Source organism: Canis lupus, chromosome 15 (assembly GCF_003254725.2).
Source record: "Canis lupus dingo isolate Sandy chromosome 15, ASM325472v2, whole genome shotgun sequence".
Lineage (NCBI taxonomy): Eukaryota > Metazoa > Chordata > Mammalia > Carnivora > Canidae > Canis > Canis lupus.
This window is the reverse complement of record NC_064257.1, coordinates 2,483,253-2,507,244: the sequence shown is the minus strand read 5'-3', so window position 1 is coordinate 2,507,244 and position 23,992 is coordinate 2,483,253. Positions and strand designations below refer to the sequence as shown.

The window sequence follows — 23,992 nt, the reverse complement described above, 5'->3', positions numbered from 1 at the left end:
TTCAACCTAAGTTCTCTAAATCAGCTTTTCTCTTGCAAACCTAAGTTTTAGTATTAAATGTGTGAACTTGGAATTATTTTTCTTTCATGAGCGTTTTTGTAGGGTGATGATGGGTGAAGGCTTATGCATGAGAGTGATTTTTCTGAATATCCATCACATCTAAGTTAAGCCTTGTCTCGCAAAGTTTTCCATACTAAGACTACATGCTAATTAAACAGGTAGTCACAACTCGGCAAACCACAAAGGTGTGTATGTACACTAATTATAAACTCAGCTTTCTCAAGTTCAGCTGCCTTATCGCTTATTTCCTTTTAAAGCTGTCATTTTGCTTTACTGAACGTTACTCTTCACCTTCTAGCTCTTTCTCAGCTCCCGTCCTGAGCAGTAATCGCATCTGAGCATACCCGGGGGGTTGGCAGGGGTCACCCTGGGCTGGGGCTATGCACCGCAGTGGCGTGTGGGAGTGAGGGCCGCATGCTCTGACCCCTGGCGACCCTAGGTGAGAACGCCTGCTGGCCCAGAGGAGCCGGGGCGAGGACATTCCAGAAAGGACCCCCGCCCACATGAAAGCAACCGGCCCCTCCGTGTCTCAGCCCCAACCCCCAAGCAGCCAGACTCCCAAGTGCGAGGCTCGGGCTCGCAGCTCTGCGGTGCAAGCCGCCACATCGGAAGGAGGGAAGCCGTCCTTCCACAGAGGGTTCCAGAAAGTGAAATTGAAATGTGACCTTCCGGGACGCCTGGGTGGCTCAGCGGTTGGTCGTCTACCTTCAGCCCAGGGCATGATCCTGGAGACCCGGGATCGAGTCCCACATCGGGCTCCCTGCATGGAGCCTGCTTCTCCCTCTGCCTGGGTCTCTGCCTCTCTCTCAGTCTCTGTCTCAAATAAACAAATAAAAAAAAAAATAAAATAAAATGTGACCTTCCCGGTCTCCGGCAGGGGTGGCAGGGGAACTCCGACGGGCCACCGGGCAGGTGGGTCACCCGGCGCGTCGCAGGGGCTTGTGGGAGGTGCCGCGGGGGCTTGTGGGAGGTGCCGAGGGCTCTCCTCGCGCAGCTGTGCAGTGCTGAGGGGCGGCGGGCGGGGGGAGTCCCCGCGACTCCTCGCAGCGCCCCCAGCTGCTTGCGGAGAGACTGGGGCTCACAGGGGCCTCTGGGTCAGCGGAACGACGCGGATCAGAACGCCAGAGTGCGGGTGCGATGGAGGGACCTGAGCCCCCACACCGGGGGCCCCGGGAGTGATGCCACCCGTAGGTGTGGCGGGTGGGAACCTTCAGGTTCCCTAAGGCGCCCGTTTCAGCTCTGCTCACCTCCCACGGGGCTTAGTGGCGTCTGCCCCCGAGTGGCTCCCGGGTCCCTTCTCCCCCGGACTCCCTGCGGCCGGCTGCTCCGTCCGGCTCCGAGCCCCGCCCCCATCCCCCCGACCCAGGTCCGGGTCGCGATCTCGAGTCTCGCCTCGGAGCAGTGTGCTCCCGTGCTCCCGGGGACTCGGGTTTCTCTCTCGAGTGCCTGCCGGGCCGCTCCTGTGTCCAGAGGTCCCTAGCCCGCGTTGCTGCAGGTATGTATCCTGACAGGTGCTTAGCGGACCTTTGCGCCCGGCTGGCTGGCGGGGAGGAGGCAGGAAGAGAGATTTGGAGCCCGGGAGAAAGATGCCAGCTGAGAACAAGCCATGCTCTTGATGAATGGGGGCTGCAGCTCCACGGGCAGCTGGAACCCATCTTGAGGGGACACACCTGTGACCTGAGGCCTGCCAAAACGGAGCCAGCACTGGGGTGGAGCCGCTGGGGTTGCGGAGGTTACTTAGCAAGGCTTGGGTCAGGGGACCACTTTCGGAGAACAGGGCAGACGCAGTGGAAGTCTTGACTCAGAACAGAGGAAAGACCGCTTCAGTGAGATGGTGAACAAGATGCAGTGTGGAGAAAAGAAGGCATCCTCGGGCAGGGGGGTGAGGGAACGGTTCAGACAAGGCAGAAACAATGGCCACAGTCCCTGGGAGTTACCAGGAAGGCTTGGTGTCTCATGGCTCCTTTCTCCTCCAGCTCTGCCTCCTTAACTCTGACCTCGCCCAGGAGGAAGAAGAGGTGACCAATTCCCAGGTAAGATGCAGTCCGGACCAGTCCGGACTCTTGAGGAAAAACTTTAAGTTCCTCTTTCTTCCCTAGAAAAGGAGAAGGAAACATTCATGGAGCACTTGCTGCATGCTAGATACATTCAACATCGACTTTTCATTCTCACGATAAGTGTGAGAGGTGGATATTATTCCCATTTTAGAGATATAGCAACTGCCTCAGTGGGGGGTTAGAGACTGGTCATGTTCACCAAGCTGTTAAGTGGGGAAGTCAGGATTCGTCTCCAGGTCCCTTGCTTCTCCTGTTGTCAGTGGACTAGTCTTCTCCTCCGTGGCCTGGGCATAAATTGTCCTATTCTGTGAAATGAGGGACTCCAAAGAGAATGCTACCCTCGGGCCTGATGCTCTCCTTTTTTTTTTTAATTTTGTTTTTTAATTTTTATTTATTTATGATAGTCACAGAGAGAGAGAGAGAGAGGCAGAGACACAGGCAGAGGGAGAAGCAGGCTCCATGCACCGGGAGCCCGACGTGGGATTCGATCCCGGGTCTCCAGGATCGCGCCCTGGGCCAAAGGCAGGCGCCAAACCGCTGCGGCGCCCAGGGATCCCCTGATGCTCTCCTTTTAAGTTTGTTATCTTCTCTACCTGAGATGTTGCTCCTTCATTTATCCACTGAGTTACGACCGCTCTTTTTTTTTTTTTAATTTTTATTTATGATAGTCACACACACAGAGAGAGAGAGAGAGAGAGAGAGAGAGAGAGAGAGAGAGAGGCAGAGGGAGAAGCAGGCTCCATGCACCGAGACCCCGACGTAGGATTCGATCCCGGGTCTCCGGGTCTCCAGGATCGCGCCCTGGGCCAAAGGCAGGCGCTAAACCGCTGCGCCACCCAGGGATCCCTGAAGAGAAAGACAAATTGACTTAGATACAGTTCTTCGAAATTTGTGGTTTCTTTGGGGGAGATGAATATACACGTGTGTCAAATAGTGATTACTACTCGTGTATACATTAAGTAAAAATGAAAGAAGCCATATTTAAGTGTCAGTCTGAGGATGGAAGTCGGTAGTATATCAGTGCTGGAGAAGTGATTGGGAAAGACTTCCTATAGGAGGTGAGCTTTTGTTTCTTAAAGAGAAGATTTGAGTATATGAACTTCCATACTTCTTTCGAGTCTTTACTTTTTTTGTTGTTAATTGTTTTATGGCCTAGTAGGTGATCAATATTTACAAGTTTCATGTGTGCTTGAGTAGAATATGTATTCTCTAATGGTTGCTGCCAACATCTGTGGGTGTCCATTTATTTTTGTTTGCTTGACCCTTCAGTAATTGAGAAAGAAAAATGTGTGAAATTTCTTTGAGTAGTGGATATGTCAGATTCTCTCTACAAGACTAAGATTTTTAAAAAGATGTAAGTCATGGATGTTTTAAGAGGTATATACAAGTTTAGAGTTATAGCTTCATGGTGAATTGAAATTTTTATCTCTGTAGTGACCTTTTATTTCACTAGTGATGCTTTTCATCTAGAAATCTACTTTGTTTAATATTAAGATAGCTAGTCCAGCTTTATTTTCCTTATTATTTGCTTGGTTTATCTTTTCCCATACTTTTAACTTTTTCATGGCCTTATGCTTTAGGCTTATCCCTTACTAACAATTTAAAGCTGAATTCCCCCCTCAATTTGATCATCTCTGCCTTTTTAACTGGTGGGTTTAGTTTATTTGCATTTAGTGTAGTTACTGGTGTATTTGATCTGTTTATCTTTTTCCTTAAAAAAAAAAAATGGGCTCCATATCCATTGTGGAGCCCATTGTGGGGCTTGAACTCACAACCTTGAGATCAAGATCCAAGCTGATCTAGAATCTGACACAACTGACTGACCCACCCAGGTGCCCCTATACTTATACTTTTAATTTTGTTTCTTTTTTTGTTTTTTTCTCTCAATTCTTACCTTTTGTTTTTTGTATACTGTTTTTTAAGGGCTAGGGCTTTTCCCCCCCTCTCTACTTGTTTTAAATTTATAACCTATATCTACTCTTTAGGTGGCTGTCCTTGAAATTTTACCATATATTTGCAAATCTAAGTTTAAACGACTTTAAGAATATTGCAAAGACTTTAAAACTCTTTATTAGTGATTGCATCCTCACTTATAAACTGTTATTTTCTGCGTTTTAATTCTGTTCTTTTAATAAATTAGGTATTATTAGAATTATTATACAGACAGTATTTGTTTGCATTTACACACCTATTTATCACTTATTTATGTCCCATTCCTTCTTCTCAGCCTTTGGGGTCACTTTTCGTTTTCCTCAAGTGCATTCTTCAGAAGTTCCTTTTTTTTTTTTAAGATTTAATTTATTTATTCATTCAGAGAGAGCGAGAGAGAGGCAGAGACACAGGCAGAGGGAGAAGCAGGCCCCATGCAGGAAGCCCGATGTGGGACTCGATCCCGGGTCTCCAGGATCACACCCCAGGCTGCAGGCGGCACTAAACCACTGCGCCACCGGGGCTGCCCCAGAAGTTCCTTTTTAATGCCTATTTAGATGTTCAATTTGTTATTTTCCCACAACTGTATGTTATTTCCAGATAATTTCTTTGCTTGGTTATCTTATAATGACGTCTTTTTTCCAAATAATTTGTGTATTGCTGCTCTGGTTCTGTATCTAGTAGTTTAAATATCTATAGTTGTTGGTAGTCTAAATTTGTTTTCTGCTGACTCTCACCTTTGATGACTTTGTTAGCTCACTGTTTGATCTTAATATATATGAGTCCTATGGGAAATTTTCCTCCACAGGACATTTGCTTCTGTTTCTGCCAGTAGCTTAGAGGATACTGCTAGATCATTCCAATTCCTTAGAGTCACTCTAACCTCCCCACCCTGCAGCTGTCACCAGGTTCTGTGTCACATAGCAGTGCTGCTGTTGGCATCTCTCTGTGGGGCAAACTTATGGCCAACTGCCTGCCACTCTGATCTCAGCTCACTCTGTGGTTTTATTTTTCAATTGTGGGGGAAAGAACAGTCCTTTTTCATTGTTTCTAGTTAGGTGAAATTCCTTGTTTTTGTAAAATAATGTTATTGACCTGTAAAACTTACAAATATCTTTACATCTGGGTTAGCATTTTTCTTTTTCTTTTTTAAAAAGATTTTATTTATTTATTTATTCATGAGAGACACAGAGGCAGAGACATAGGCAGAGAGAGAAGCAGGCTCTATGCAGGAAGCCTAATGTGGGACTCCCATCTCGGGACTCTGGGATCACACTCTGAGCTAAAGTCAGACGCTCAACTGCTGAGCCATCTGGGTGTCCCTGGTTTAGTATTTTTCAACTTTACTAGTAATCCAGGAAATGTTAATTATAATGTAATGAAATGGCATTTTTGCCACCTGTCAAGTGGCAGATAAGTGTTTTTTAAAAACACTTTCTGGTAAAACAGACTCTCAAATATTTTTAAAATAAATGTTATTTTGGAGACACCTGGGTAGCTCAGTGGTTGAGCATCTGCTTTTTTAGCTCAGGGCATGATCCCAGGGTCCAGGGATCAAGTGTTGCATCGGGCTCTGAATTGGGAGCCTACTTCTCCCTCTGCCTATGTCTTTGCCTTTTTCTCCCTCTGTCTCTTAGGAATAAATAAGTAGAATCTTAGGGAAAAAAGTCATTTTGGGGATCCCTGGGTGGCGCAGTGGTTTGGCGCCTGCCTTTGGCCCAGGGCGCGATCCTGGAGACCCGGGATCGAATCCCACATCGGGCTCCCAGTGCATGGAGCCTGCTTCTCCCTCTGCCTATGTCTCTGCCTCTCTCTCTCTCTCTCTGTGACTATCATAAATAAATAAAAAAAAAAATTAAAAAAAAAAAAAAAGAATTTGTTTCTAAAAAAAAAAAGTCATTTTGCCACAAACATTTCAGAGGGCTTTTGGAAATTTGAAAATATGTGCCAGAAGTCTTTTAAAGTGCCTGTATCTGAAAGAATAGCCACTGGAAAAAGGACAGTCTCTTCAATAAATGGTGCTGGGAAAATTGGACAGTCACGTGCAGAAGAATGAAACTAGACCATTCTCTTACACCATACACAAAGATAAATTCAAAATGGATGAAAGATCTAAATGAGAGACAAGAATCCATCAAAATCCTAGAGGAGAACACAGGCAAAACCCTTTTTGAACTTGGCCGCAGCAACTTCTTGCAAGATACATCTATGAAGGGAAACAAAAGCAAAAATGAACTATTGGGACTTAATCAAGATAAAAAGCTTCTGCACTACAAATGAACAGTCACCAAGGGCAGCCAGGGTGGCTCAGTGGTTTAGCGCCGCCTTCAGTCCAGGGCCTGATCCTGGAGACCCGGGATCGAGTCCCACGTCAGGCTCCCTGCATGGAGCCTGCTTTTCCCTCTGCCTGTGTCTCTGCCTCTCTCTCTCTCTCTCTCTCTCTCTCTCTCTCAATCTGTGTGTGTGTGTCTCTCATGCATAAATAAATAAAATCTTTAAAAAAAAAAAAGAAACAGTCAACAAAACTAAAAGACAACCTACAGAATGGGAGAAGATATTTGCAAGTGACATATCAGATAAAGGGCTAGTATCCAAGATCTATAAACAACTTATTAAATTCAACCGCAAAGAAACAAGCAATCCAGTCATGAAATAGGCAAAAGACACGAACAGAAATTTCACGGAGGAAGACATAGACATGGCCAACATGCACATGAGAAAATGCTCTGCATCGCTTGCCATCAGGGAAACACAAATCAAAACCACAATGAGATACCACCTCGCACCAGTGAGAATGGGAAAAATTAACAAGACAGGAAACAACAAATGTTGGAGAGGATGCGGAGAAAGGGGAACCCTCTTGCACTGTTGGTGGGAATGTGAACTGGTGCAGCCACTCTGGAAAACTGTGTGGAGGTTCCTCAAATAGTTAAAAATAGACCTACCCTATGACCCAGCAATTGCACTGCTGGGGATTTACCCTAAAGATACAGATGCAGTGAGAGACTGAGACACCTGCACCCCAGTGTTTATAGCAGCAATGTCCACAATAGCCAAACTATGGAAAGAGCCTTGGTGTCCATCGAAAGATAAATGGATAAAGAAGATGTGGTCTGTGTATACAATGGAATATTACTCAGCCATTTGAAACGACAAATACCCACCATTTGCTTCAACGTGGATGGAACTGGAGGGTATTAGGCTGAGTGAAGTAAGTCAATCAGAGAAGGACAAGCATTATATGGTTTCATTCATTCAGGGAATTTAAAAAATAGTGAAAGGGATTAAAAGGGAAAGAGAAAATGAGTGGGAAATATCAGAGAGGGTGATAGAACATGAGAGACTCCTAACTCTGGGAAACGAACAAGGGGTGGTGGAAAGGGAGGTAGGCGGGGGCTTGGGGTGACTGGGTGATGGGCACTGAGGGGGCACTTGATGGGATGAGCACTGGGTGTCATACTATATATTGGCAAGTCGAACTCCAATAAAAAAATAAACACAAAAAAGTTAAAAAAAAAAAAAAGTGCCTGTATATTTGACCTAGCAATTCTACTTCTAGGAATTGACCCAAAGAGAAAAGTTGTAAGTGCATTAAATTTAAATACAATGATATAACTTGCAGTCTTGATATAGTAATGAAAACTGGGAAGCAATTTAGATGTTTAATATAGGGCAGCTCCGGTGGCCCAGCGGTTTAGCGCCGCCTTCGGCCCAGGGCGTGATCCTGGAGTCCCAGGATCGAGTCCCACATCAGGCTCCCTGCAGGGAGCCTGCTTCTCCTCTGCCTGTGTCTCTGCCTTTCTCTCTGTCATGAATAAAGAAATCTTAAAAAAAAAAAAAAAAGAAATGTTCAATATAGGGATATTGGGTTTTTTTTTAAAGATTTTATTTTATTCATGAGAGACACAGAGAGAGGGGCAGAGACAAACGCAGAGGGAGAAGCAGGCTCCCTGAGGGGACTCCATCCCAGGATCCTGAGATCATGCCCTGAGCCAAAGGCAGATGCTCAACTGCTGAGCCACCCAGGCGTTCCGGGGAGATTGTTAAATAAATTATAATGTAACCATAAGTTGGACCAGTCCAACTTTTAACAAGGTGTAGAAGAATATTTACTAACAAGGGAAAATGTTCATGATACTGTAATTGAAAAATATTTTTAAGTTGTAAAGAATATTCCCAGCTTAAAAAAAATCCACATATGTATGCCAAAATATAAATAGCAGTTATTTTGAAGGCAATGCGATTATATATCTTATATTTTTTCTGTAGTTTTTTCTTATTTTCTATAGCACTTCTGTTGTCAGAAAAAAGTAGCAAATGAAATATGATTCCCTTTTGAGGGGAATTTAATAATTTAAAGTGTTTATGCTAGAAATATAAGTGAGCACTCCATCAAACTAGTGGGCTAGATCAGGGTTTTTAATTTTATATATATATCTATATATATAGAATATCTATCTATCTATCATCTATCTATCTATCTATCTATCTATCTATCTATAGAATATGTAGCATTAAAAAATATCGCCAGCCAAGTGGTAGTACAATGATATTCCACAGGCATTCTAGATGCAAGGAATAGGAAGAAGAATCATGGGATGCTGGGGTGGTTCAGTTGGTTAAATGTCTGACTCTTGATCTCAGCCCAGGTCTTGATCCAGGGCCGTGAGTTCAAGCCCCACACTGGGCTCCATGCTGGGCCTGGAGCCTACTTAAAAAAGAAGAGGGAGGAAAAACAGAGGTTATATTCTTTTTTTTTTTTTTTTTCAGAGGTTATATTCTTTACAAATGCCCAATTAGGTCAGAGGCTTAGTATATATATTTATATCAGCAGCTAATTTATGTATGCCTGTACTACTCACTGTGTAGGATCATTATAAATACGAGACATTTTAACATTGCCAGTAATTTTTCCACATAATCTCTAGTGGTCCAGCCATATATAGACTTGATGTTGCTTTTTCTTTAATAGCTGAAATAAAACCTAGGGTTGGGCATTAACACTGCGGTTTTAGGCATTTATAATAACACACCTCTATTATATTTAGGAATAAATTTTAGAAAATAACAATGTAACTGATGTGATTATTCATTATTGACTAAGAACAAATCCAATTTTATTTTTTTTAATTTTTTTAAAATTTATTTATTTATTTATTTATGATAGTCACACAGAGAGAGAGAGAGAGAGAGGCAGAGACATAGGCAGAGGGAGAAGTAAGCTCCATGCACCGGGAGCCCGATGTGGGATTCGATCCTGGGTCTCCAGGATCGCGCCCTGGGCCAAAGGCAGGTGCTAAACCGCTGCGCCACCCAGGGATCCCTATTTTTGTAAACTTGTAAATTTGTAAAACTTTTTTTAAAAAAGATTTTATTTATTTATTTATTCATGAGAGACACAGAGAGAGAGAGGGGGGCAGAGACACAGGCAGAGGGAGAAGCAGGCTCCATGCAGGGAGCCAAACGTGGGACTCGATCCCAGTACTCCAGGATCACGCCCTGGGCCAAAGGCAGGGCACTAAACCGCTGAGCCACCCAGGGATCCCAAAACAAACTCTTTAACAAATATTGTCAATCTCCCAATATTCAAGACCAAGTCAAAATATTAGCAATATTTCTATATTCAAGACCAACTTGAGTATTTTCATTTTTACAGCCATTTCCCAAAAGCTTCTCATAATTAAGAATTGAAAATGAGTGCTACAATATGAACATGTCTAATTATTGAGAATTTATTTTGATCAGCTTTGTTTCTGAAGTTGCTGTTATCTCTGGATTCAGAATTTTGCATTAATTCACTGCATTATAACAAATGCTTTATATAGGAAATAAGTTTGTGATGATTGAGAAACAGAATTAAAATAGGGTCTAGAGGGCAGCCCAGGTGGCTCAGCAGTTTAGCACCACATTCAGCGCAGGGCGTGATCTTGGAGGCCCAGGATGGAGTCCTGTGTCAGGCTCCCAGCATGGAGCCTGCTTCTCCCTCTGCCTGTGTGTCTGTCTTTCTCTCTCATAAATAAATAAAAAATCTTTATAAAAAGATAGGGTCTAGATATCCAGAACATTTGTCTTAAGTGTGTCTTTGTTAACCTTAAAACTGCCACTTATTTTGCTATCAAAAATGGCAACAGCACAGAATTGCAACTAGGGACAAGCAAACTAAGGCAAAGTCATAGGCAAGTGTGGAGAACACAGGAGAGGAATGCTCTTTTATAAAGGAAAAGGATGGGAAAAGTTGGGAAGGCTCTTATAAACAAAAGATCCATTGGAGTAAACTGGGAGTTCACAGTGTAGTGCCTTTTCATTGGTTGAGTTGTGACAGTCTCTCATTGGCTGGGCTATTGTCAGGGCAGGAGGAAACCTTTCTTGCTCCTACTGGGATAATAAAGTAGTAGCTAGAGTAGTGTGGACTTGCAAGGTACAGGTGCTTCTCTTCCTGTTGGGTCTGCAGTTGACCCAGTGGTAGGTGTGAGAGCTCCCCCTGCCAGCCTCCTGACTCCACTCTAAACAAAGTTTCCTTTGATTAATTTTAAGTCTTAAGTCACATATTCCTAGAAAATAAGAGTTACAGTTGTTATACAATAAGTATTGATGTTGATGCTTGAATTTCAAGACTGAAATATCATTAGTGAATTATTTTAAGGCTTTACAAAAGACACTGAATTTCATTCCTAGTCTTCCCACAGTACAACTTATTCTTTCTTAGAATCATAATAAATATAGATAGCTACACTAAAAGACCTATCACATCCCTGTTCATATTAATGTTTTATAGTGCAATAATTGAGAAGAAAACCACTAGCTTTTCAGTAATCCCATAAAATGATTCTCGGTTCATAGCACATGTGCTTGCCTTATTGCCCAAACTACTAGTTCTTACCAAGTGCATTTTAGGACCTAGTCACTCATGGGGCACCTGGGTGGCTCAGTCAAGTGACTCAGTTAAGCGACTGCGTTTAGCTCAGGTCATGATCCTGGTGTCCTGAGATGGAGCCCTGCCTCCGGCTCCTGGCTCAGTGGGGAGCCTGCTTCTGCTTGTCCCTCTGCCCTGCCCACTCCCCTCACCCCCCACTCATGTTTGCTTACTCTCATATGCTCTCTGTCTCTCTCAAATAAAAAAATCTTGTAGCACCTGGCTGTCTCAGTCAGTTAAGCATCCAACTCTTGATCACAGCTGGTCTTGATCTCAGAGTCCTGAGTTCAAGCCTGGCATTGGGCTCCATGCTGGGCACAGAGCCTACTTAAAAAAAAAAAAAAAAAAAAAAAAAGACCTAGCCACTCTATTTGGGTATGAATATAGCTATGTTTACACTTGGTAGTTAGTCTGTAAGATAGTTCAAGAATCTACAAGTTTGCTTGAAAACAGGATTGATAGCTTCCTAATCAAATGAAAACTTTACATTTTGTGAAAATGGGGGTCCAAAGGTTGTTAATGTGATTAGAAGGGTTCTGAACTCCTAAGTAAATAAATGATTATTGTTTTTAAAAAATCATTGCATATTGATATGTTATTCTCAATTTATATTTTCTGTTTATTTCACTGTTGTATCCCAAGTACTTTAGGCCACTGTCCTTTAAAAGGGTTTTAAAATTAGACATTTCTTTTTTTAAATTGAAGTATAGTTAACTAGTTGACACAGTTTATTCTATTAAATGTTTTGCCATCCTGTGAGATGATCACATAGATATTTCTCTTTCATTTATTATGATTATGTAAGATTTCTAATGCCAGTTGTTCGCAAAACCAAAATCCTCTTTAGCTAAAAGGAACTTATTGAAGGATGTTTGGTAGCTCACAGAATCTCCTCAGAGGCCAGAAAGACAGGCCTGGAAGCTACACAACTTGGAACATTGCCCAGATCACACAGCTGGACCATCGCAGTGGAGAAACCACTGCTGCTGTGCAGGCACTCAATTTGCACTGCTGACCCAGGGCTGAAGACACCATCCCTAGAACATTTGTTTCTAGTGCTTCTAAAACTGGATGCCTCTGCTGCCATTTCCAACTCTTCACTTCTGAATTAAAGACTTGTGCAAGTACATCTGGCTGGCTAACCAAGCTACAGGGGACTCTGGCAAGTGAGTTTCTGGCTTTTGTCTTGAGGACTCACAAATTCATAATGTGAAGAATTCCCTAGACATAGAGGGTCTAAAGTTGCTGGGTTGCCAAAAGAGTGATAGATCAAGGAACCCTTAGAGTTGTTTAATAATAAAAGTATCTGTGAGCCTAATTCAACATCAGTGAACTTAATGTTGAATTATAACTTTGAAATGAAATGGAACCTGGCTGTGTAAATGAGTATTTGCAGAATATGAACATCTGCAAGTATGTATCTAAAACACATATAACACTGTGGGTCTGTGTATAGTTGTGGGGATTGAAGGAAAGGGGAGTAGTTAAGACTGAAACACAAGTTTGAGGCAGCTAGGTGATGGTGATACTCTTTACTGAGATAAGTAACAAAGGCGATAGAGATGTATACATATGTGTTTGTGGAGGGGGAGTTAGAAGACACATTGAAGTGCCTGTGGGACATCCAATTAAAGAAGTCTAGAAGGAAGTTAGATATCAAAGTCTGAGACAGATCCAGGTTAACAAATTTATGAGTTGTCACCATGTATTTGGTCATTAAAGTCATGGGATTGATGGAGATAATCTGATATGTGAAAGGGGAAGAAAAAGAAGGTAACTAGAGAAGACTGAGGAACACGGATATTTAAGGACAAGTCACAAAAAGAGGGGCCTGAGTAGAAGTTATGTTGAAGGAATGCAAGATGGTATAGACTGATGAGGAGGTAGAGGTGGGATGGTAGCTCAGAAAAGTGGTGACAGAGACAAGAGAGATCCTTAGGAAGATTTAGTGATGGAGCAGGAGTGAGAGATGACATGGAGGAAGTAGGTGATGATGCCTATTTTGTTGACTCGAACATCCAAGTGATTGGAGGTGTGGTTTCCTGAGTTAGGGAACATTGGGAGAGAAGCAGCTTTTGAAGTGAGATAAAGTCAGAATTGAGCAGGTTGATTTAGATGGCTTAGGGATGTCCAAGTGGATTTTTATTTCATTTGGAAAATATTCGTCAGTTATTTCGTACTGGATATTCATCCAGTAGATAATGGGGTCTGGAACTCTAGGTCTGGCTAGAGGTCTTGGCTGCCAAAGCTCATTAAGAGTTGCCAGCATTTGAATGGCATTGGAAGCTATCAGCATCGATGAGATCATGTAGAGTAACAAGAGAGTCTGGGATCCAACCCAGAGAACCCCAACATTGATGAGTAGAGAAAGAGCTTGAGAGTGATCAGAGAGGTAGGAAAAAACCCAGGTTACTATGATATCCCCACTCTAGGAGGAGAGAGTTTTGAGGGAAACTATGTCATCAGCAGGGCCAAATAATACCAAGAACTCAAGCATAGGTTAATGAGGATGAATTTCTAGAATTAAGAGTGTTAGATCAAAGGATGTTTGATAAAATACTGCCAAATTGTTCTTCAAAGAAGTTTTTACCAATTTATACTCTTTCCATCAGTATAGGAGGGTCCTGTTTCCTCACACTCTCACTAATAATAGGTATTACAAGTCTTAATCTTTACACAATGGATGGGGAAAATTGTATCTTGTTATCCGAATGTCCATTTCTTTGATAATTTGTGAGGCATTTATTTTTCTTCCAGGAATTACTCATTCAAATCATTTTTCACTGGTCCACTATTAAAAAGATTTTATTTACTTGCTTACTTATAGCAAGGGGAGGGGCAGAGGGAGGGAGAATCTCAACCAGACTCAGCACTGAGTGCAGAGCCTGACACAGGGCTCAATCCCCTGACCCTGACCCTGAGATCATGACCTGGGCCTATATCAAGGGTCTGATGCCCAACTGACTGAGTCACCCAGGTACTCCTCACTTGTCCATTTTTAACTGGGATATTTTATCTTCTAATTGGTATTAAGAGCTCCTTGTATTACTAGGGCAGTGAGCCTCTGCCTAAGATAATATGTATCTTTTAAAAAGTTGTCTTTTAATGACTCTTAGAGTTTGGGGCAGAACTCTGAAGTCTCCTCTCTTCTGTCTACCTTTGTCAGTGTTCCCAAGTTTACCCTTTGTACCACAAACATTGGTGTAGATGCTTAAGAGGAATTACTCTTCATTGGTGTTTTAGGAACCTGTTACATTGAAGGATGTGGCCGTGGGCTTCACTGAGGAGGAGTGGGGGCAACTAGACCCTGCACAAAGGGCCCTGTACAAAGAGGTGATGCTGAAGATCTATGGCAACCTGATCTTAGTCTGATACATTCATTTAGTAATTCTCTTATAATTTAACCTGGTTTTTTCCTTCCCTTCTGAAAACATTTAGAACTTTGTTCTTGTTTCTGTTTCTCCTTGCAATTTTGAAATTTTACAGAATATGTCTAGGTATGTGATTTTTTTTTCAGAAATTATATTTGCCGGTCACTGAGCCTGTTCATCTCTGAATCCTTCAGTTCATAGAAGTTTTCCTTTATGATTTCATGAGATTTTACTGAGTGAAAAGGAGGAAAAGCTTTTATGTTTTCATTATTCATTTCTACTTTTTCATGTTTCATGCTTCATGTTTTCCCTTTTCATGAGTTTTTATTTTGATTAATTTGGTCATCTTGCTTTTTTGAGAGTATCTCCCTTTTGCCTATGTATGCGAATCATCAGCTGACGTTTAGAATTCTTGACTGTAGAGTCTTTTTCTGTCACGATGCTGGAGACATTGTACCATTGTCTTTTGCCAATCTTATTCCCCTTTCAAGGAAGTAATTTGCTTTATTTTAATGTTTTATATGCTTTTGCTTTCTTGATCCTTGAAATTTAGAAATTTCAGCTAGATATGTGTATGTTAGTCTTTTTTTCAACACTCCTGCATGGTACTGGGGAGATACTTTCAATCTAAAGAGTCCATTTCTTTCAGATTAAGTACATTTTCATTAATTCTTCTGTTTGCTCCTCTTATATCTCTCTTTTTAAGATTTTATTTATTTGACAGAGAGGGAGGGAGAGAGAAGCAGGCTCTCTACTGAGCAGGGAGCCTGATGTGGGACTCAATCCCTTGGGATCATGACCCAAGCTGAAGGCAGGTGTTTAACCAACTGAGCCATGTAGGCATCCCTGTATCTCTCATACATATATAAGGTCTAGATCTGTCCTTCGCAACTTAATATTTTTCTCATAATTTCACTTTTTTAATCCTTTCCCTCTGAATCCTGGTAGAATTCTTCAGATTGGTCTTTTAATTGTCTACTATCGTTTTCCTCATTCTCTAGTCTGAACCTATTGCTTGTAGCCTTGATTGAGATTTTTGATAATCATATTTTTCATCATTGCAAACATTTTCTTGTTCTCATCCCCTTTTCCACACAGGGAAGAAACTTTATGACTGTGCTGAGTGTGGGAAGAGCTTCAGTCTGAGCACAGATCTTTGCTATCTATCATCAGAGAATTCATACTGGGGAGAAACCTTTCATATGTGATACATGTGGCAAAGGCTTCAGTTATAACACAAATCTTCATGTTCATCGAAGAGTTCACACAGGAGAGAAGGCTTTTACGTGTGAGGAGTGTGGCAAGGCCTTCAATCAGAGATCCATCAGAGAGTCCACATTGGAGAGAAACTCCACAAGCATGAAAAGTGTGGTAAGGGCTTCAGTCAAAACATAGATCTCCTAGCACATCAGAGAGTCCACGTAAGAGAAACTGTTTAATTGTGAAACTCTGAAAACAGGGACTTAAATGCTCATCTGAAAGTCCACACAGGAGAGAAACTCTACAAGCATGTGTGGTAAGTGCTTCTTCAGTCAGAGCGTAGATCTCCAAGTTTATCAAAGAATTCACACAGAGAAACCATTCAAAGTGATAGACATGGTAAGGGGTTCAGGTACAATGTGAACCATCATGTTCACAAAAGACCATAGGGTCTCAGAAACGTAGAAATCTTGTGTTTGTGAGAAATGAGCTCAAGTCTTCACATTCATCAGATACCATGTGAGAGGAATACTCTACACATTTGGAACATGTGGTCAGGACTTCTGCCAGAGTGCATCTCTCCCCCTTTACCAGAGAGTCTTTTTCTAACAATTATGTGAACTCCATGAGAGTCCAGCTATGCATACTTTGTTCTCCATTTTGTCCCTAGCTCCTGGCACACTGCCTGGCACAAGTAGCCATTCACTAAATATTTGTTGAATGCAACTCCATATGGGAGAAAACCCCCTTTAAGTGTGATGTGTGGTAAAAGACTAAAAAAAAAAAAAGGTTTCAATGTGTGGACTTTGAAAAGATTCATTTATTTATTTATGATAGACATAGAGAGAGGCAGAGACACAGGAGAGGGAGAAGCAGGCTCCATGCCGGGAGCCTGATGTGGGACTTGATCCTGGGGCTCCAGGATCGCGCCCTGGGCTGAAGGCAGGTGCCAAACCGCTGAGCCACCCAGGGATCCCCTGAAACCTTTTTATTTATTTTTTTAAAGTTTGTTTGTTTGTTTATTTATTTATTTATTTATTTATGATAGACATAGAGAAAGAGAGGGGCAGAGACACAGGAGGAGGGAGAAGCAGGCTCCATGCCGGAGCCTGACGTGGGACTCGATCCCGGGACTCCAGGATTGCGCCACGGGCCAAAGGCAGGTGCTAAACCGCTGAGCCACCCAGGGATCCCCCTCTGAAACCTTTTTAAAATATATTTTATAGTAAAGATTTCAGTCAGATTACATATTTCATCATTAGTTAATCCCTGCAAGAGAGAAGTCCTATTAACCTGATGAATATACTAATGGACTTGAGATAAATATTCAAGTTATTAAATCAGTGTAGTAACTTTAAAAATATATACCTTCAAAATAAGAATTTTCACCCCTGAACTATCAATTATAAAAATACATGTTTTAACATGTGTGTTTTTACAAAAGTATCTCTCGTATTAGGAAAATATCCTGTGAAATGAAATTATGTGTCAGGCTCTGGACTCACCATCTCCACAGAAGGTTGATTCCATCTCAAAGATGCTTATGTTAGACATGACCAATGAGTTACCCAGCACCAGTGACAAACAAGGTCTTCCTCCTGGGAAAGACACCTCTTACCTGACAAAGGCTCTTCTAGGTCGAAAGCCTCCTGACTTTAATTGAGCATCTCATGATCCATCATGTCTCTAGGCTGCCGGATGCCTTACACCATGGCTTGTAGAGATTTCCAGGTATGGCATCTTCAGGGTAGATGTCTGTAAAAGAGACAGCTAAAGAAAGGGCTTGGGTTAGGGTTTATGGAAGGGAGTTAGAGGAGAGGAAAGCAAGTCTGAAAGGGGATGGTTAGAGGGAAAAGGAAAAGAACAGTGCTTAGGAGGGAGGTTGTGGGATGGTGGAGGTGGAAAGCTTGGAGGCTTCTCCCAAAGTCTCTAGCAAGTGTAGTGACCTCCAGTACAGAGCTTTCCCTGGGACTCTGAGCCGAGCAGAGAGTGGTCTATAGTGGGTATATCTGGACCCCATCTGCATTAGGGCCCATTGGGACCAGAGGTAGAAGAGCTATGTGAGGGGCCTTGGAAGGCAACGCCATGCCCCATCATTTCCCCAGGTGGCCTAAGTCAGGTGGGACCATTATCCCCCAGTGGGAGGAAGGACCATATAGGAAGGCAGTAGTAATAAGGCTGAGTCTCTTCAGGACGCAAAAATTAATCATAGCCTGGGGGCCTGGGAAAGGGAAGACCTGGGCCAGTGGAGGTTAAGAAGACATCAAGGACCCAGTTTCATAACTAAATATGGGTAAGGAAGAGAGACGGTTTGTCTGAATCCTTCACCTAGGACCAGTATGTTCTCTGTGCCCCTCAAGGAGCTATTTCAAGGGGAAGGATATCTACAATTAGAAAGGCTTTGGAGCTCTAGGAGGACTGTCAGTGAGCTGTCCAGAGACCACTGGCTCACATTGGGATAGGCGGTTAGTATGCCTGAGGGTTTTAATGGCAACTGGCATATGAGAGGACTCAAATAGCATTGAATGAAGGTATTAATAAAATTCTAACAAGTCACATTTTATACGAGTTTTTCCTTCTTCCTCTTCATTTTTCCTTTTTGTTTTTCGATTTAAATATTTTAACTATAAAATCTATCAGGCATACAAAAAAAGTTCAGAAAATATAATGACTATAATAGTATGTTAAAATTTTTTACATATTAGGGGCAGCCTGAGTGGCTCAGTGGTTTAGCGCCGCCTTCAGCCCAGGGTGTGATCCTGGAGACCTGGGATCGAGCCCCACGTCAGGCTCCCTGCATGGAGCCTGCTTATCCCTCTGCCTGTCTCTGTCTCTCTCTCTCTCTCTCTCTGTCTCTCTGTCTCTCATGAATAAATAAAATCTTAAAAAAATTTTTTTTTTTTTACATATTAGCATCAAGTCTTTTTTTGGTAAAAAAATAGATTTAACTAAAGTTTCTGCTATGTTACTCTGCTCAGAGGTAACAATTTTGCTTAAGTTATTGTGTATTACTTCTGTGTATGTTTTTGGGGTTTTTTGTTACCTGTATGTCCATGAGGTCTTAAATTTTTACATAGATAATATTTTTGCAATTTGCTTTATACCTCACACATTACATTTTTGAGATTTTTTAATGCTGATATTTTAGAACTAATTAAGGGATTTCAGTTTCTGTCATCTCAGCTTTCAGACAGATAATCTTTTCAATAGATAATTTGTATACCCCTGGGCCAATAACACATTTTCAAGTGCGATAGCTTTATAGAAGTTGTCCTGGCTATTTTAAGCACTTTCTACAACTTACATGAAAGGATAATCAACTTGTCTAAAGTCCTTGAAAAATTTGTTGGATTGCAATTTTGGGGGTTTTCTTTCTTTTTCTTTCATTCCTTCCATTGGATTATGTTTTCTTCTCTATTTTCCTCTACAGGATCAATAAATTTTATATTTTTGTTTTGATATTTATTAACATTGATAACATTGTAATAAAGTCTGCATTATGTCCCTCCTTAACAATAGAGAGTAGAACAGTAACTGTGCTTCTCCTTTTCCCAGGTTGTATGGTTGTATAGGATTTTAACTTCATCATGTTTTTAACATGTTCCCAGATTTGTCATTATTTTGTTGTAAATAGACAATGCAAGTTTGAATTAACCTGCATATTTGCCAATTTCTCACTACTAGTTCTTGTATTTCCTCTTTTCCTTGTGAATTCCATTCCTCAGCTTCCCAGAACAGAGGCAATTTGTACAGTGGTCAAAGCCTATGTGGGTCTGTTGTTGATCTCTAGCTCTGTGGCCTTGAGCCAATTACTGAATTTCTTTGTGCCTCACTTTCTGTATCTATAAAGTAGGGATGATAACAGTATCTACTTTATAGGGTTGTTACAGGGATCAGATGAATTAATATTTGTAGAATGGTTAAAATAGTGAATGTCATGTAGCAAGCCTTATAAAAGAGTTCCTTATATAATCTCTAATTTTTCATCAAGTGTGTCTGTGAATAGTAAGTTCTTTATTTCTCCCTTATTCTTGAATTATATACAATTTAGTATAGAATTCTAAATTGACATTTATTTTTATTCAGCATTTCTGAGCCTCTGATGCTACTTTTTATTTATTATTATTTTTTAAGATTTTATTTATTTATTCATGAGAGACATGGAGAGAGAGAGGCAGAGACACAGGCAGAGGGAGAAACAGGTTCCATGCAGGGAGCCTGACGTGGGGCTCGATCCCAGGTCTCCAGGATCATGCCCTAGGCTGAAGGCAGTGTTAAACCGCTGAGCCACCGGGGCTGCCCTGATGCTACTTATTAAAGTCTAATTAGCCACTTTATTGCTCCCTTTGAGACAAGTGTGTATTGTTCAGATTATCTCTATATTTAAAGAGGTTAGGCAAAGTCCTGAAAAGTTGGAAAATGTGCTATTTTATGAAATATATCTAGGTGTGGGTTTATTCATTTTTTCTAATCAGAACATATTATGCTCCTACATGCTATTTTCTATTAAATTTTTAAAAAGATTTTATTTATTTATTCATGAGAGACACACAGAGAGAGAGAGGCAGAGACGGGCAGAGGGAGAAGCAGGCTCCACGTAGGGAGCCCAATGCCGGGGCCTGGGATCACGCCCTGAGCCAAAGGCAGATGCTCAACTGCTGAGCCACCCAGGCATCCCTCTATTAATTTTTCTTTATTATATCTGTGTACTTGTTAGATTTGTCATTTTTGTAGCTTCTTGAATTACATGTTTAGAACTTATTTTTAGCCTTTCCTTATTTTCTAATATCTTTTGTACTTTAGTGAATTAAATTTCCTGTGAATACTTTGGCAGCGTCCTTTCCAGAACACAATATGGCATCTCTATCAAGGGCCTTTAAAATGTTCATACCATGTGACTCAAATTTCAGATCTAAGAATCTATATTAAGGACATAATCAGTTGAGTTATATATAAAAGGTATACATTACCATGTTATTTGTACTATTTTTAAAAAGGAAAGGATTACTATATAAAGATTTTTTTCAAAGTCATCAATGCATTTATATATATTCAGCAAGAAAACTGTTTGGGGTCATTTTTAATGACTTAGAAAAAAGCACACAATATAGCAGATGTAAAGACAAAAATAGAGGGGCAGCCCAGGTGGCTCGGCGGTTTAGCGCCACCTTCAGCCCAGGGTGTAATCCTGGAGACCTGGGATCAAGTCCCACGTTGGGCTCCCTGCATGGGGCCTGCTTCTCCCTGTGCCTGTGTCTTGGCCTCTCTCTCTGTCTCTCATGAATAAATAAATAAAATATTTTTTAAAAAGACACAAATAGAGGAAAAAACTTGAAAAAATAAACTAATATTAACAGTATAAATGGATGCTATTTTCTATTTCATGCTTTCCGGTCCCTACTGAAAGTAGTATTGATTCTTCTAATTACAAAATGATATAGGTCCTTTGTAAAATATTACAATATGAAGCAGAAGGAAGTGTAACTGGTTCATTGTGGAGTGTCAACTCAGTGGGGTATAGGTATATATGATCATGAAATGTTTTTTTTTTTTCCCAGTCACTGCCTTCATCCATATTCTGTTGAATTCCTCTGATTAATTAAAGTAATGAATGAATAATGAGTGGGAAAGAGAGGCCCTGAGGGAGGGAGGACTTAGGAAAGAGGAAGACCTTCTCCCTCACCAGTTCCCTGAAGAGTACAAACTTGGTAAAAGATTACAAACTGGTGAAAATGTTTGCCACCCATATCACAAAGAGATCCACCTCTCTTTATGAAAAGCTCTTAGAAATCATCAAAGCGCATGCGCGTGCACACACACACACACACACACACACACACACACAATGTGAAGAGACTGTTCAGAGATAATATAAATGGCCCTCAAATGTATGGATAGGTGTCAAACTTTTCTCATGAGAAATGCAAATCAAAACCATGCTGAGATAACGTTTCTCATTTAACAGATGAGCAAAAAACTGAAAAGTTAAATTCATTCTTAATAAGGCTGTAGAGAAGCAGGCATTCTCATAAACTGCTGTGGGGATTACAAAATAGAAGTCCTATGGAAAGGAATTTGACAGTATCTACCAAAACTAAAGACACATTTGCCTTTTGATCCAAATATCCCATTTCTGTCCCACAGATACACCTGCATGTGTGCCTTGAAAATATTTGGCATTGTTTCCAGGGAGTAAAAAATGGAAAACAACACATATGTCCATCAGTAGAGGACTGGTTTAATAGACTATACATCTACAGTGGAAGAATGTGCAGCTGTAATGAAAAAAATTCTCTTATTGAAATGGAAATATCTCCAAGATATTAAATAAATGCAAGGTAGAGAACAATGTGTATATATGCATGTATATATAAATATATAAAAAATATTGTATAGATATAAAATACATTTTATTAAGAATGAGAATATATATTTGCTTATATTTGCATAATGTCATATTGGAAGGATAAACAAAGGACTATGAAATGGTTGTCTGGGGGGCAGGACTCAAATTGAGAGTTTTCTGTACTTTGTTTTTTGTATTTTTTAAATAGTTTTTATTTGAACATGCTACTTTTAAAACAATGCTGAGTGAGAGCCAATAGCTTTTAGCATTTATTGACATATTGGCTTCCCTATTGTTAATAAAATATTTTATGCAGAATATTTGTTTCTATGGGTTTGCCTGAGTTTTTATTTTAATTAGGATTTTTATTATGGTTTTACAGTCTCAAAAATGGGTTGATTCATTTAAGTAACCTAGAAAAAAAGCAAAATATACTCAAAAGCAAGCAGAAGAAATTAAAGGGCAGAAATCAATGAAATTGAAAACAGAAAAATATATGCAACTGATTAATTAACTCTACATCTGAAACTAATGATGTTATAATATGTTGGCTAGTAGAATTTAAATTTAAAAGAAATGAAACCAAAAGTTGATTAAAAAAAAAAAGGTGATAGATGTCTAGCCAGACTGACCAGGAAAAAAATAAGACAAATTATTGACAAAGAATGAAAGACTATTCTCCCTACAAACATTAAAAGATAAGGAAATACTCTGAACTCTACACAAACATGCAATAAATTATATGAAATGGACCAATTCTTTGAAAGACACATTACCAAAACTCATTCAAGAGAAATAAAGTGAACTATACACCTATTAAAGAAATCTAATTCATGGATTCAAAAAAGAAAAATCCCAGTCCAGATGATTTCACTAGTGATTTCTATCAAATGTACAAGGAATAATTGGTTCTTCAAAATCTCTTCTAGAAGATAAAGGGGCAATTCCTAACTCATTTTATAAAGCTAAGAGTATCTTCATATCAAAACTAGACAAATACAAGAAAACAGACCAATATCTCTTATTAATATAAATGCAAAAATTCTTCAATATTAGAAAATCAAATTTGATATGTAAAAAGAGAACACAAAACAAAGAGTATTTATCCCAGGAATACAAGAGTGGGTCTACACTTGAAAAATCAAAGTAATTCTCCACATCAACAGACTTAAAAACAAAAAACCCACATGATTATATCCATAGGTGCAGGAAAAGAATTTGACAAAATGTAACATCATTCATAATAAAAATTCAGCAGACTAAGAATAGAAGGGAACTTCCTCAGTCTAGTAAAGATAATCTGCAAAATACTACTTAATAGTAGTATTAAGTTATACTTAATAGTAAAAGATGGAATGCTTTCCTCCTAAGATTGGAAACTAAGGCAAAAATGTCTACTATTGGGGTCCCTGGGTGGCTCAGTCAGTTAAGCATCTGCCTTTGGTTTAGGTCATAATCCCAAAGTCCTGGGATTGAGCCCCACACCCCTGCTGAGCAGGAAGCCTGCTTCTCCCTCTCTCTTTGCCTGCTGCTCCCTTTGCTTGGGCTCTCTCTCTCTCCCTCCCCACTCCCTCTCTTTTTCTGTCAGATAAAACCTTTTTTAAAAGTATCTACTACTGCTACTATTGAATATTGCTCTGGAAGTCTTGGCAAATGCAATAAGGCTAGCAAAAAATAAAAGCCAATCTGATTCAAAAGGAAGAAAACTATTCACAGCTGGTATATCTCTGTAGAAAGTCCTAAGGGACCTATAAAGCTCCTGGAACTGATGAATATATCGAGGTTGCAGGATACAAGATCAATATATGAAATCCATTTCCTACACATTACCAATGAACGAAACTGAAAATTTTAAAACTACTGTTTGTAAAAGCTCCAAAAGAGAAATACTTAAGGATGTAACAGAGTATGTGCAGTCTGTACATGCTAAAAAATACAAAGTGCTAATGAAAGAGGTAAAAAAAAAAAAAAAAAAGACATGTTTACAGATGAGAAAACCCGATATAATTAAGATGTCAGGGCACCTGTGTGGCTCAGTTAAGCAGCTGCCTTCAGCTCAGGTCATGATCCCAGAGTCCTGGGACCAAGTCCCACATCGGGGTCCCTGCTCCTTGGG

General features: G+C 40.5%; 1 long non-coding RNA gene across 3 annotated transcripts; it reads left to right on the top strand.

Moving 5' to 3' along the window:
* The first annotated feature begins 1,019 nt into the window (after window positions 1-1,019).
* On the top strand, window positions 1,020-22,194 carry LOC112642302 (uncharacterized). 3 transcript variants are annotated; one of them, XR_004805083.2, is made up of 5 exons: window positions 1,020-1,555; window positions 2,037-2,093; window positions 14,203-14,292; window positions 15,429-15,846; window positions 21,675-22,194. It is a non-coding gene; the product is annotated as an uncharacterized LOC112642302 (long non-coding RNA). The 3 variants fall into 3 exon arrangements; XR_004805082.2 differs by lacking the exon at window positions 14,203-14,292 and adding an exon at window positions 11,839-12,125; XR_004805081.2 differs by lacking the exon at window positions 14,203-14,292.
* Window positions 22,195-23,992: the final 1,798 nt, after the last annotated feature.